Here is a 15,468-nt window from a genome sequence, read left to right on the forward strand (position 1 = left end):
CCAATTTAAACATACAAAAGTGTACGGTAGGTTAGCGAGGGAGTGCTCGCCACCGAGACGAGGGAGAAGAGTGGATCGAGAAGGGAGAAGGAGGACAAGGAGGCTGAGAGACGATGTTGGTCTGACGGTTCAGAGGATAGGGGAAAGGCGGGAGAGAGCAAAGGAGGAGACGCGATGGAACCGATGAACGAGTCTGTGTGTATGTGTGTGTTTACGTATACGTATGTGTCATGCGTATTGTGTTGTGTGTATATACGTGCGTGTAAGTGTGTGTGTGTGTGTGTGTGTGTGTGTGCGTGTATCTATCTCTGGCCACGTGTTCCGATTCGTACATGTGTTTGTGCGTATATATGTGAGCATGCTGCGCGATCCACGAGGATACTCGAGGGGTGTGGTACGCGGTACGTGATTGTATGCGTGTGTGAACGTGCGTTTCTCGATCTTGAAGCGTGTATGAGAGTGTACCATCGGTGTGCTACAAGCCTGACACGCGCGCGCGCGCGCGTGTGTGTGTGTATCTGTGTGTTTGTATGCGTGCGAGCGCGCGTGTCGGAGACGATGCGCTGCAAACCTGGGTGAAAAGTAGGGGAGGGAGAGAATTCCTGTGTGCCTCCCGTCCTGTCCTCCCCCCTCCCATCCCCCTTCCCACCCCCGTTCGTCTCCACCGTCCGTAGCGCGGCAACCCTCCTTCCCCCGCTGCATCACCCTTCATCCTCCCGCTTGCCTCCATCCTCCCCCTCGCGTCCGGCTTACAACCGTGGGGGCCGTTTCGAGAGTGGTAGCAGGTGGACGAGGGGGAAGAGTAGAGAGAGCGGTGCATCGGGTGGAGTGAAGGAGGCAGGGGAGGGCGGGAGAGGAGAGGGTGAGGCTGAGCGCGTGAGGAGCGAAAGAGAGGGACAAAAATCCGGCGGTGGCCAATGGGAGGAAGTCCCCGAACCCCGCGAGCGGAGGAAGAACCGACAACGTCGCCAGAGTTGGAGTTTTTGTTTACCGCGCGCGCGCTCCGAGAAGGAGAGCCGCGTATCTGCTGCTGTAGCGGCATCAGCATCAGCAGCGGCAGCAGCATCACAAGCACCAGAAGCAATAGCAGCAGCAGCAGCAGCAGCAGCAGCAGCAGTAGCATCGGCGACAGCAACGACGAGAAGCGCCAACCACCTCCGTCGTCTGTCTACTCTTGCGATGCATTGGTTCCTCTCGCTGGACCAGCGTGACCAGGGATAGATAGAGAGAGGGAGAGGATTTGTAGGAGGTGAACTGGAAGGACGAAGGACGAAGAGAGGGGGAAGAAATGAGAGAAAGGGATAAAGGGAAGGAAAAGGAAAGCATAAAGGGGAGGAAGAGATTGTCGGCGATGCCACGATTTTGATGTTACTCGATAAAATTACCCATGTTTCTTTTACGGCCACCATTGAGTCGCGCTGTCTCTTTTCTCGTATTTATTTAGATCATCAAAGGATCTCGTGGCAGGAACGTGGCATATCTTCGTTGCACTCGTATAAGAACATTCTGTGGAAGCTGTTCCGTAATGTCTTAATAAATTATGAATTGAATTGTGCATGCGCTCGCGCATGTTCATGTTCATTAACGTGCTAAAGCGTTGCTTCATTTTTGTATAGATATTTTTTCGTGGTACATACGTGCTGTACGATTCAAAATCTGTAAGATACTCGTCGATAATATCCAAAAAGCGCGACGATTAATTAATTTTTTTCAAAGCTGTATTATATTGCGTTGAAAAATAATACAAGGATAAAACGATCGATTTGAGCTTTCATTTGATTAATCAGAATTTTATATTGTGATAATTGATACGAAGAGTTTAGAGATGACCGAGTCACGAAACGTATCGTCGATACTAGAATTTTTTGCGGAGTCAACGACAGCACGTGTATCTGGAATTTCATTTCGAAATTCGAAACCTAGAGAGATGCAGATCGATGAGCTTCGAAGACACGGAACATCGACCGCAAATCACGTTTCAACGAGTGTCCTCCCGCGAATCGAGAGACCGAAAGTAGTGTGAACCACGCGAGTGTACCTTCCCTTTCTCTCTGTTCCCCTCTCCCTCGCATGCCTTCTTTTATTCCCTAACGGCATCTTTTCTGCTCTCTTTTTGCGAGGCCTCCTCCATCCTTCTCTCTGTGTCAGGGCCGATTGACCGAGCTGCATGGGAGAAAGCACATGGCACGAGAGGATTTAGTCGCCGCAACGATATTTTGTCGAGGCTCCACTTGTGCGTATCTTATTCGTAGTCACGTAACAGTCGCGATAATTGTTACCGATGACACGCAACGATGATAACACAAATCATAAATCGTGTCTTATTAGCCATCTGGTCGCGCTTAGGTGTGTTCCCATTGTTATCATTGAAGCGATTATATAATATATACAATAAGATATCATTAATTTGCACTAATTTGTGTGTGCAAAGCAAAAAAATAGAAGATTAAGCCAAGAAATGAGCAAAAAGATTACAAGAATCTTGGAATCTTTTTCTCGTTTTTTGTCCAATCAACCTTTAACTTTTATACGTAATAAATTTGATAAATTTTTTCAAATGATCCAAAACAATAAAGTTTTCATAATTTTATATGCCGATAAATAGGATGTTATGTGAGATTTCCAATGTTTCAATGTTCAATATTTACGCAAAGAAACGTAAAATAGCCGAAGACAAATATTATTATTTTACATTAACTTACTTAGAAGCAACTAATTCTGCGTAAACAGCGTCATCAATCTCGGTTAATTACGGCAATAATTCTTCAGCAAGAGGTTGACGTTTATGCGACTTGAGAACTAGCTATCGCTCGAAGAGAGTCGTGCGGGCCAATACTTAAAGCAAATTTAAACGAGACTAGCGCGAAACGACGGGACTGATTCGTTTCGCACACGTATAAGGCGGCTCTTGGAGGGAGAGAAGGGAAACGAGGTAGCTATACGAAGAAGAAGAGAGGAAGAAAGAGCGCGAAAGAGACAGAGAGGGAGGGTGGGAGGGAGGGAGGAAGAAAGAGGTAGACAAAAAGGAGAGGAAAGATGTCATCAACCTCCGAAGCCACGGCAGTGGACGGTGACTAACTGTGCAAAGTTTAACCCTCGGCTCCCTGGAACCTCCCTTTTTGGCATGGAAATGTCACGTATGCAAATGCGTGTCGCAAGCGAATGGCCATCCACTGTCATTACGTATAAAGACGAGGCGCGATTGAAGAGTCGAATCTCGACACCAACATGAATGGGCCATTATTCATCGCGAAACAAACAGATTTGAAATTTATACGCTAATATTTACATAAATATACTTTTTAAATTGGCCTATTGAATCACGTTACATGTAATCGTGTTTTGTAATTTTGCATTAGTAATGTACACGGTTATTGAATGAATGCTATTTATATTAACGTGCACGTAAATTTTATGAGCGATCTTTTTTTTTTCGGAACTGAGAAATTTTAACAAAATATATATTTCATTAGAAAATAAAATCAAAAAATTGATGAAGTGATAATGCCACATACTTTCGTCACATCACGCTGGCATGTTTAATAGAAGCGAACTACGAAATGAAATGTAATTAGAAACGCAACAAGCGTACTCATCTTGCGTCAGAATATAGGATAGCGGCGGTTCAAGTCAAGATATAACATAACGGCCTTAATTAATTTGCAGAGGTCGGCAGGCACACTTTTTGCCAAGACACACCAAGTTCTCTCGCCTTTTTGTTTACTTATATTAATAGAGTAAGGGTAGCCCCCGAAAATGTTGGTTGTGAATAAAAAAAACGGTCGTTCCGAAATTGCGCCCTTGTTATTGCAATATTGTTTGCTCATTTTCGACATTATGAATTTTTTTGCAATAACAGCGTGTTTTGTACATGATAAAGCTCTATATTGCATTGTTAATAGAAACGGGGCAGCCGGTTTCGTCAACGAGGAAGTTATTCATGAGCTTTTGTGAAAAATTGTCGATAAGCGCGATGGAGAAAGGATCGAGAGTAAGGGAGGTTAAAAGAGTCAAAAAGCCCAGACCTTCGGCGGACGAAAGGCGAACTCGCGCCGAAGTTGGTCAGCAGGATGAACGGAAGAAGTACAGACTAGATGAGAGTCTTAGTCCCTCCCCCGCACTCCTCTCTCTCCTTTTTCTCCCGGCGAACAATGCGCGGAAAAGTGTGCGATAGGAGAAAAAAATGGACCGCTGCCATTATGGAGTTCAGGGCCACTCGAGTTGTTTTGCTTCCACCTCCGCAAAGGAGCCTCGTACAGCGGCAACTGTGCTGAATGAATCAGCGTGAGGGGGAGAGAGAGAAAGAGAGAAAGAAAAAGAAGGAGCGAAAAAGCGAGATGGCGGAAGGGAGAGGACGAGAGGGAGCTTTCACCACTAGTGGCCTAGACTTCTTCTTCTCTCTCTTACTGTCCCGCTGTCTGCTATTACATTTCTTCCCGTCTGTCGACGTTCCTCCCCCATGTATTTGCAAAGCGCCACACGTTGTTCATCTCCTTGACTGTTCTAGTGCGTATCCTCCTTTTCCTCGTCATGTGCCACAGGATACATTTAGGGATTTAGGAATCGTATGAACGCTAAGGTTGTTGACTCTTATGTTATGATTCTTAGACAACATAGTCTCTTAGATCCTAAGTTTATCTGTTTTCTTTTACAAACTTTTTTGTGGCTTTATTATCTTTTTTTAATTTACAAGGTATGTTTTTGGATTAAACCGTCAAATTCAAAATATAAATTTAAGACTTTAAAAATAAAAATTTTCCTCTAGAAGTTTGCTCGCAAACGCTTTGTTTAAAAGATACTGATTTCTTAAATTACAGAACTATATACAGGAATACATAATGTCGAAAAATCTTTTAGTTTTGTTTACTTTGAAGCAAAAATGTATGAAGTGTCCGTTAATGATTTTTAATCATTAAAATGGAAGATAATATGCAAAAATACACAAAGAAATTACAGACGCACAATGTCAATCAGCTATTTGTTTTCTCATCGATAGATGCAATGCTTGTCTCACGATTACAGATAATTATTTTGAACAAAACGTTTAATAATTACATTTGATGATTATAAAGCAATAAAGAGAATAAACCGAGATTATTTCGACATTATTCATTCATTTCTCATATTTATTCATTTCTTATAGTTCGCGTAATTTAAAAAGTCAATATTTCTTAACCAAAATATTTGCGGGCAAACTTCCAGAGGAAAATTTTGTTTGTTTTGAGGTCCTAAATTCATATTTTAAGTTTGATGGTTTTACCCAGGCACATATCCTGTATAATTGGATCCTGTATAATCTTTGCACCTTTGACGTTATAAACTCACTAAATTTAAAACTCGTGTATTTCTCATTTTTCAAAAATGATATATTTTAATTCGCGAAATATTTTGAATTTTTAATTATATATAATTAGATTAATCGCATTTCAGTCTTACAAAAATTATCGCTGGTTTCTACAAAATTATGCATAGAATTAGAATGTATTTACATTTTAATTTTAAGACGATCTGTACGTATCCAAAGACGCCGTGTTATAGGCAACACCGATACGAGGAAGCAACTAGAGTTGCAGATAGTGGAGGCTGTGCGTGAGTACACATGTATGAGTGTCGCGGATACATGCGGATGTGCACATCGTATACTTCAGGCATGAATTAACATCAATAAAATTATATTGTTGTAAAATTACTTCACTGAATCCTCAGAAGCTGGTCTCTTAATTAGTCATTTATGAATTTTTCTACAATCGTTTTTCTCATTGCGGATCATTATTCGTCGTCCAGAATTTCGTAATATAACTGCATGCGAAGCTGCATTATACCGTTCGTAATCAAAATGCATCAAAGAAATAAAATTTCCATCGTGGCGCTACGTTGCGATTGCGTATCGATTGCACAAGTCACAAGTCTTACACCAAACGTTTTTTTTTTTCCTTACACTTTTTAACGTAAATCTTCGGTATTTCCCAAAATTATCGCATGACGTGCGTATATTTTCACATCATTCGCTATTCACTACTTTGCGATATATTTATCGTGATTCTCAAATATTGTCGATTGTAATTATGTATTTTATAATTCCAATCCGCAATATTACATGACTTATTGATAAAGTGATTAATTTTATTTCCCATTGCTCATACCTTTTTTTATCGTAATACTTTTCACGAACGTAAGAAAGCAAATTTCGTTCTAATGAATCCTATTATTAAAAATTTTAATTAAAGGATGTGTGCTACTCATTTGATTGAAAAAAATGTTCGATGCTCTTTCCTATGTATGTATTTACCGAAAAATGAGAAAAGATAAATTAAAAATCGATAACGCATAATGATATGCATTATCTGATGCGTAATAGGATTAAGATTAATTTATATGTAATGACGTATTATACCATATATATTTTCTTTCTTTTTATGCCATTAGGTGTCGCGATATTTTACAAATCGATACGAGACGCCCGGCGTAACGCGAGACGTCACGTCCCGCCTATCTGAAACGATTCGCTGTACAGAAGCTAGCGCGACTTAGCGAGCGCAAGCGAGAATAATCGCAATCTCGGGACGTAATGCGCTTCATAAAAAAGCCTCGCTTCGCGTTTATTGGGGAGTACGGGGGTAGCGTGCGCTGCTGGCCGCTGCTGGGTTCAGAACCGCCGTTGTTGCACCACGTCCGTTGGACAAAAGGGCTTTGTCGAGTAGACAGTGACAGTGATGAGACCGTGATGAGTGGCAATGTCGTCGGTCGACTGTGCAGAGCAGCCCATTATTCCACCTGGCAGAAAGCTTTCCAGTTTGGCACACATCGAGTATCCAAGCGATCACTTATTATAATCATGCCGACCGCGTTGTTGTGTTGCTGTTGTTGTTGTTGCGCCGTGCTGGCCATGGCTGACATCATAGTGCTAAAAGGGGTTGGGCGGACACTATATTGGCCGTCTCTCTTTCCTCCCCCCTTCCCTTTCTCTCTCTTTCCTTCTCGACAGCAAGCTTGCTCTGATTAGTGATTAGCGCAAAATCGCCGCCGCTCGTTCGTTCGTTCGTACATCGTCCGGATGGGTTGCCAGTCTCGGCTCACTGGCTCCATTCTTTTCTCCCAAGCCATTTAATTTATGCTGAAATCTATAAATACCAGCGATACCCTTTCTACCCGCAACGGGAAAAACTGCTGGATGGCAAGCTTAACGGCTCAGCGCGGAAAAAACTGCGGCTGAGGCGAGATTTTAATGTGATACGCGAATGCGCCCGTATCGCGTTAATATTAGAGAGACGCGGAAACGATAGGGCACACTTGCCGCTAGTGTTCCATGTAATTAAACATTATGGATGAGAACCTTTACATGCTTTACATCTTTAGATTTGCAATTTGGTGTAATACATTTTTTGTCCTATAATTTTCAATGCAAAGAAAGATTTGTTCCCACTTTCCATCGATGTACTTATTTCGTCATTAAAGTCGACCTTCACGGAAGCCTTTCTTAATTGCTTCTTATCATCCAAGCTGAATTCAGCATCGCGAAACTTTTGAATAAATCACTTCTGAATAGTTTGCTCGAGTTTCGAATACAGCTCGCCTTCGTTGTTTGTTCTCTGTATTCTTCCTCTCTGAAAAAAGTCACAGTGAAACATCAGTGGTCTTTATTATCGTTTATTTTTTAACTAATGCCAGTTGTAAGACTCGATTAAAAGCTCTCCTTCAAACACTTTGAAAGACGGTATTGCTATTTAGGTCGCAATGTGGTTTCTTTTTACATAAAAGATATCGATACGATTATTCGATGCACGAAGATTCCTCGATATTCGTGCAAGACGACCCTTCAAAATTCTCCCGACAACGCTCTTGGGGTCGTCGACTTCTCCAGCGTACTCGGTATATAGGGATAAAGAAAAAGAAAGAGGTGGGAGTGCGAAGAAAGAGAGAGAGAGAGAGAGTGAGAGAGACGCAGAAAATCTCGCAGGACGCGCGAGCCCCTGAAGGAGACTCGAGGGAACTCGGATTTATTGCATAACAACCCCCTCAGTCAGCTCGTAACCCTTGGAAGTTGCGTAGGTCCGACGGTAGAGGGTGCCGCATAGGCTCGATGATCTACTTGTTGAATGGCGAGGAGAGAGAGAGAGAGAGAGAGAGAGCGAGAGAGAGAGAGAGAGAGAAAGAGATGAAAGGGGGAGAAGAGGCAGGATATTTCTGAATGAACGAACGACTGAATGGGCCGTCGCACATGGCATAGGGTACCTACTTGACACCGATCCGCAACCTCAACAATCGCCCCGACCTGTCTTCGATGCCAGCTACTGACCTTGTCATTCTGGAGAGGCGCCGCCGTTAGCAAAGAGAGAAGCACGAGCACGCTCGGAAAAAAAAAAGAAGATGCGAGGGAGAGAATCAGCGCGGGACGTGCCAATAATGCGAACGTGCGTAAGATAGAACGGGATCATCGAGATGGGATAACGAGTCAACGACTTCTCCGAAATGATGAGAGTAACGGTTAAATCATCGCTGAAGGAAAATTCTACAAAGAAATTAGATAATTCTTCTTTTGAAGAGAGAACTTTCTGTCAGCACGATGACTTTGCTTCTGACGTAAAGTCATATACGTAATGCGCTGTGGATTGCATAAAATTACAATACCTACGTAAGCTGAAAATTGTCCGACAACAATGATTTTGTTTAAATCAAGTATTATCGACGCTTATCTTGCTGACTTGACGTCATTTAATCTGACATCATCTTTTAGAAAAAATATATTTTCCTTATCACGTATTGATAATTAATACGTTTAAAGGTTTACATTAACTATAAATTTAATAATAGAATAACTAATGTGTGTATGTGTGCGTGTGTGTACATATTACATTTATATGAGTGTGCAATAAATTATATAATATAATATAATTGTTACATTTATATGTTTACAGTAAAAAGCTATTACATGTAGCGTACTTGAAACACGTGCAACTATTTACGATAGGGGATTATGCAATACTTTAACTTAATTCCATTGCGTTTAGCTCTTTCGCATATAATTTATTCCGAAATTTATATTTCTGCATTTAATAGTGGTACACATTATGTTTCATAACAATGATTTAGACTCATATATATATATAAAATTATTTCAATTAAAAAAACTACCAAATTATATCATATATCAAAGATATGTATTTAATAAATGATTTTGACATCAACGACTTTAGATAAAGTACACAATATAATATACAAAATAATTAATACGAACAAGGGTAACATTAACGACCTTGCATCAAATTATTTTTATTTGCAAAAAGACTACGATGATTAACAGGAATTAACAAAATTACCGACGCTTAAATCAACGAAATTAAAGACGCTTTTAAGACCGTTTTTATTTTAGATAAAACGTGGGGTGCGGAATCTTTGGCGTATTCGATGTTCTCGTGAAATCTCGCGATTCTTCACTTGCAGCGTTTTGTTTCCCCTCGCTTAACCACGTAGGTACCGAATTCTCCGATGGTTCGCCATCGCCATCGCCACTGCCGCCACTGCCGCCGCCGCCGCCGCCGCCGCCGCCGCCGCCGCCGCCGCCGTCGGTTCGCGAGCCACGGTGAAACCGCTCAAAGCCATTTTCTAATTTTTTTTCGCTCCCAATCCCCATCCCATCCCCCTCCGGCCTGACCGCCGTGGCGTTTAACGTCCCGACGGAAGTCGGGAGGCAAGCATCGAGGTAAAAGATCGTCATGCACCATCATCCGAAACTCTCTTGAATATTTTCGCAGAATAAAAAGAGGAAAAATGTTGCGGGGACCGAAGTGCGCGCGGAGAGACGAGGACGGATGAACGGACGTTGGGGAGAAGAGGTACGAGGGGTGAGTGGGTTGAGGAGGTTAGGGGAGGGGGGGAGGGGGTCGGTTAACGGTAAGGGAGGAAGGGGATGGGTGGGTGTTAGCCGGGGCGGAGACGGTGCATTACGACCGGGACAGGGCATGGCATGGCTAGCTCAGGAAAGTACAGGATGTGAGGGAAGAGAAGAGAACATGGAAGGGGGAGAGCGCGGTGATGCAGGAGGGTGCATGCGGGAGGAGGGAGGGGCGGTTGCCCCAGTAAAAATCGATCCTCCCCACTCTTTTCCTACTTTTTCCCCTAGAGAGGTTTGCTACCACGAGAGAGGATGGGGTGAGGAGGAGGAAGAGGACGTGGAGGAAGGAGAGACGGGGGTGACTGCGCAGGGGGTCTCGCGGGGGTTACCTACTATCGCGTCTGTCTCTGTGTATCCACATCTCTGGATCTTCGCAACGTTCTCGTGTGTATACATGTGTATGTATCTACACGTATATGTGCCTGTGCGCGCTCTCTCGCACCCCGTTGGGAAAGGGAGGGACAAGCGCATGTGGATGCACGTGGACAGATACGCGATGCGGTCGTGTGAGGGTGTGATTGAGCGGATTTTTCGCGGGTGTTCGTGGGGCACTGCCCGTGTAAAGCGCGAGCGCATTTCATGTGTGTTCCATGCTTTCGTATATTCTCTCTCTCTCTCTCTCTGTTATGTATGTGTATGTATGTGTATGTGTGTTGCGAGTATGCATGCGCCTTGGACAGTTTTTTTCGCGGATTCTCCGCGTGTGTTGGTCCACGTGGCTGCGGTGGTTTCCGACTGCGTACAGTGCGCCTCATTGACAGTGGAAAACGCCCTGGTATCATACAGCGGGCGCTAAAAATCGGTGTAATTTCGATGAATTTAATTTTTTATATTGTACGCATGACAGTAGTACCTCTAGTTTTTATTGTCATAGAAATCTTTCTCAGGTGTCTCGTTGAAATTTAAACTTTACGTACTTCTTCAGTTTTCTGAAAAGTAAAACGACGACAAATTTACTAATTGTAAGTGTAAAATATTTTTTACTTCAAACGTGCACATGTAGATATTGTATTAAAATTGTTTTATATAATAATTAAGTAATATGATTTGATACACACACACACACACACACACACATACGCGCGCAAAAAGAGACATGTATTACGTAACAGATACCGCAATACATGAAAAGTTAAATATGTTAATATTTTCAAAACAAGTTTTTCTTTCTACCCTCACACACACACACACACACACACAATATTGATAATTGCAATATCATTGCCTACATTGTCATTACTTTTTTAAAAAATAAAAAAGTATTGAAAGATTTTAGATACGGTTTTTTTTATATCAAATAATCAGGAGCAATGAAAATTCCACTAAATGTTACTCTGCCATTCTATTAAAATCATTTAGTTCTATAAACTCTTTCTTCTCGAACTTTCGTTTTGCTACAAAAAAAGTGGCCCCAGATCTGATCCCACCTTGTCTTATAAGATTAATTGATAATATCTAATAAATATATTAAAAACAAATGCATGTAATAATGTAAAAAAATATATAAATGAAACTTACTTGTAGTATTAGATTTTTCACTTCTAGTATTAAATTGATTTTGACATTAATACGTTGAAGGATCAACACTTTTACTGCTTTCAAAGGAATAATAAAGTCATCTTAAGGCAAGATTAACAGGGATCATTGGAAATATATTTCTACCATTGTGGACCGCGTACATCAGTGCGGTACTTTATTAATACTTATATAATTATTTGTTCATAATATGTTGTATTACCTAAAATAGATTATACCTACAACGTTCGTCGGATCGCCGCGCGTAAAGAATGCGAGGAAGCTTTGGCAGCGGAAGGATTAAGGGAGGAACTTGTGCGTTCCTTTTCGCTCTTAAATTTTTCAGAGCGTCACTACGATATATCCGACAATCGTGCGCACTGTACGTCCGCGGGATCGCATGTATCGGTGCACCATCACCCCCGTGCGGTCTCGAGTCACGTTCGTGTTCGCGCTCGCTCGCTCGCTCGCTCGCTCGCGCGCGCGCGCGCGCGCCTACGTTCGTCTTCGTGTGCGTATCCGCGGCAACGCCGCCTCCGCCGTCGCGGCGCTTCTGTCGTCCGCTGCAACGATGAAAAATTACCCAGAAGCAGCAAAAGAGAGGGAAATAGCAAGGGATGAAGAGGAAACGAGAGACAGAGAGACAGAGAGAGAGAGAGAGAGAGAGAGACAGAAAGGAAGAAGAGGAAGAAAGAGAGCGGTTGAGGGAGAGAAGGGTTGAGGATGTGAACGTAGGACGGAGAGGAAAAAAGAGGGCGAGAGCGAGGGGATGAAAGAGGGAAAAAGAGAAGAAGAGAGAGAAGGAATGAGCCCGTCGCTTTTTTCTCTAGACCCCGAGCCCGTCGTCTAGCGCTGAGTTCGCGAGCCTGACAGACAGCTGCAGCGGAGCCCTGATATATCGACCGGGCCACCTAACCAACTACCCGCACTCACTATTATACACCTGCCTCACACGCACGCACACTGCCTCACGTACGTGTGCACACGCACACACGCCGCCAGACATGGGGCTGGCGTGTACGAAAAAAAGGCGGCGCACCGACACCCGCCACCTCTCTCTCTCTCTTTTTCTCTCTCTCTCTCTCTCTCTCTCTCTCTCTCTCTCTCTCTCTTTCTCTCTCTCTCTCCCCCCTCTCTCTTTCTCTCAAGGTGGAAGCTCGCTCTTTGCACTCTCGTAACGTTCTCTCAATTGCGATCCTTCTCTCTCTAATTTCACCCCCATCCCCTCCCCTCTGAATCCCTCGCTTCCTCCTTCGTCGCCGCTCTGTCTTCGTCCGCCTTGCTCTCCTGTGAAAAAGGGTGGTTGCTAGAGCGAAAAAGGGGGCCTCCCGAAAGAGAGAGGGGGCGGGGGAGGAGCGGGACGAAGCATCGGGGGTGGAAGCGCTACCACCAACGGGGGTGGACAAGACGAGCGGTGGGTGCAGCGAACGGAGCCCAGTCAGCTCCAGGATAATTAGATCCTTTACAGGTTACCAATGATTGATAGTCTTCGAAATACGTACCATCCCTCTTTCTCTCTTTCTCTCCTCGGTATCCACGCCGGGTTTCCTTCCACGTGTACACGTGGATGGACGCGCGCGTCCACAGGCCCACGTTCCACGTATCCGTGGACGTTCTCGCAGCAAACGAAATACGCGCGCTCGCGCGCTTACGAGGGATATATGCATGGTGTACGATAAATACGAAATCCCTTCAGCCGATTACGTCCTACTGAGCTTTGCCTGGGTCCACAACTCGCCGTCGGCCGTCCCCTCCGTATCGTAACCGTGTGTCGTTGTGTGCCTGAAAAAAAGGGCTCCCGAATCGCGGCCGTCGCGTCGGCCGCCCGGCTTGTTCCGGCAATTTATCGATGATCCGCGTTACCGCCGCAATGCCGCAACTCTCGAATCGCCAGAATTCTCGGCTCGAGACGAACGAGTCTGAGAGTCGAATTTCGCAAATAAAGCAAATACTTCCAAGCGTTTTGCACTGCAGCGGATAAGACGAATTCTTTGACATCCATGTGACATTCACTTTTTTGCTCATATACATAATTCAAACTAGTTTTCTGCGTGGTATAAGATCTTAATTCTATTTCTGTTAAAATTTTACATTTTTTTCAATCCAACATTTTTTTTTACAAAAATTTGCGGGAATATTAAAATGAATCGTTAAGATTTGCTTTTGAAGCCAAAAATTTACCCATAAAGTATCAGTTGAACGTACTTCTGATTCACTTTCTCCAGCTCATGATTTTAATTCGGCAAAATAATTGCAATATTTCGCGATACCTCGTCGCGCAAGCACATTTTATGCTCATTTAAATATTGTTCCAATCTAGAAACTACATATTTCATCTTCTTTAATTTATATTTCGGTTCTTTTTGCCAGCCGGTACTTCAATTTTTCTAATTGAATTTAATAAATTTCTTTTTGCCATTGACGACATTGACGTCAGCCTATACTGTAACCTTTTAATGTTTATAATATTGATGAACGTAGTATCAGTTTTATCGTGCATTCGATTATTTTACATCAGATATGGAATTTTGTTTCGTATTACGAAACGGAGCCGTGATGTTAATTGGGTCAAGAAACGGCGAAAAAACAGAAAAAACGACGAGAGCAGTAAAAAAGAACGTTTGCTTTTGTTCTGCTGTGAGCAATAACAAAAAAATGCGAAATTAAATCCTACCGCCGGACGTGCTGCTGTAGACCGGGCGACACATGCAACGTCGACTAAAGAATTAATATCAAAAACACTGCTTCGTCCAAACGCGAAAGAATACATGTATTTGTAAAGAAATTAAAAACGATATGAAGAACGTGCATTCATTTTATCTTTCTTGTTCTCGAATGAGAAGCTTGAACTATGAAATTAAGACGTTCTCATAAATTAACTTTAAGTGGAATCAAAAAGTTTCTTGAGAGAAAAATTTATTAAAAAAGAAGAAGTTTCTTATAATATTCAAAACAGAGCTTAGATCTATATACATATATATATATAAAAAATTATAACTTGATAATATATCTAATGAATCAAATGTCTTTTCCATTTTTAATTTTCACTTTCAAACATTTTCGTCAATACATAATAATTCTTTCTTCTGGAAAATAGTAAGAATTCGATATTACTCTCTCGGGCGCGCACGTTTTAAACGAAGTCTACAATGAGATTTTACTGTGTAAAATTTGAGCTTTGAGCTATAAGAAATTAACCAATCGTAGTCGATTATTCTCTTCACATTTGATTGTGATTGATCAATTTCTTAAGGCTTAAAACTTAAATTTAATCTCATCGAAAACGTCACTTTATATGTGCATTGCAATCAATCGAAAAACGAAAAGAAAACAAAACACTTTGTTGCACTGAAAAAAATATACCAAGCTTTAATGAATTATTTGTTTAAATTATGCTAATTAAACATTTACTAAATATTAAATAAAGATATATTTACTTGGTATAAAAACTATTAATTTGATTTAACTATCATTTCTTTTTATTGAGTAAATATTTATTTATAATAAATAAGTAAATGTTTAATTGACATTATTCAAATAAATATTTATTAAAATTTAATACATTTTTCGCAATATACTAAAAAGATTTTGCAATAGCGAATTTGCTTATTAACGAAGAGTCGCAGTAATACCTCATATTCTGAATTACTTCAGAATAGTTGTTTTAGAATAGCTACGTATAAATTTTATTTTCCGACGAGCAATTAATATCTTTCCCCCTTCTGATCGTAGATTGATCCCATCAGCAACTTTATTGCTCGTGCGTCAGAAAAAGGAGAGGAACATTTTTCTCTTTACGTCTTGAATAATAAATGCCTAGATATCCGATCTTGCTCGGGTTGACGTCCGTCGATATTTCGCAAAGTCACGTCAGTCAGTAAGTTTTCGTTATCGCCCGTAAAAGCCATTATTATCGGCGCATTGCGTAGAAACATACATACATGCGACGTGTAATACTTTTTAGCGAGCTCGCGGCGGCCTTCGCAGTGACTTTAGCATGCAAATCAGAGACTGCGGTATGTGCCCGGTCGGGGCATCCCTCTGCATACCTTATCACCTGT

The sequence above is a fragment of the Acromyrmex echinatior genome, chromosome 9 (assembly GCF_024713525.1).
Source record: "Acromyrmex echinatior isolate Ae372 chromosome 9, ASM2471352v2, whole genome shotgun sequence".
NCBI lineage: Eukaryota > Metazoa > Arthropoda > Insecta > Hymenoptera > Formicidae > Acromyrmex > Acromyrmex echinatior.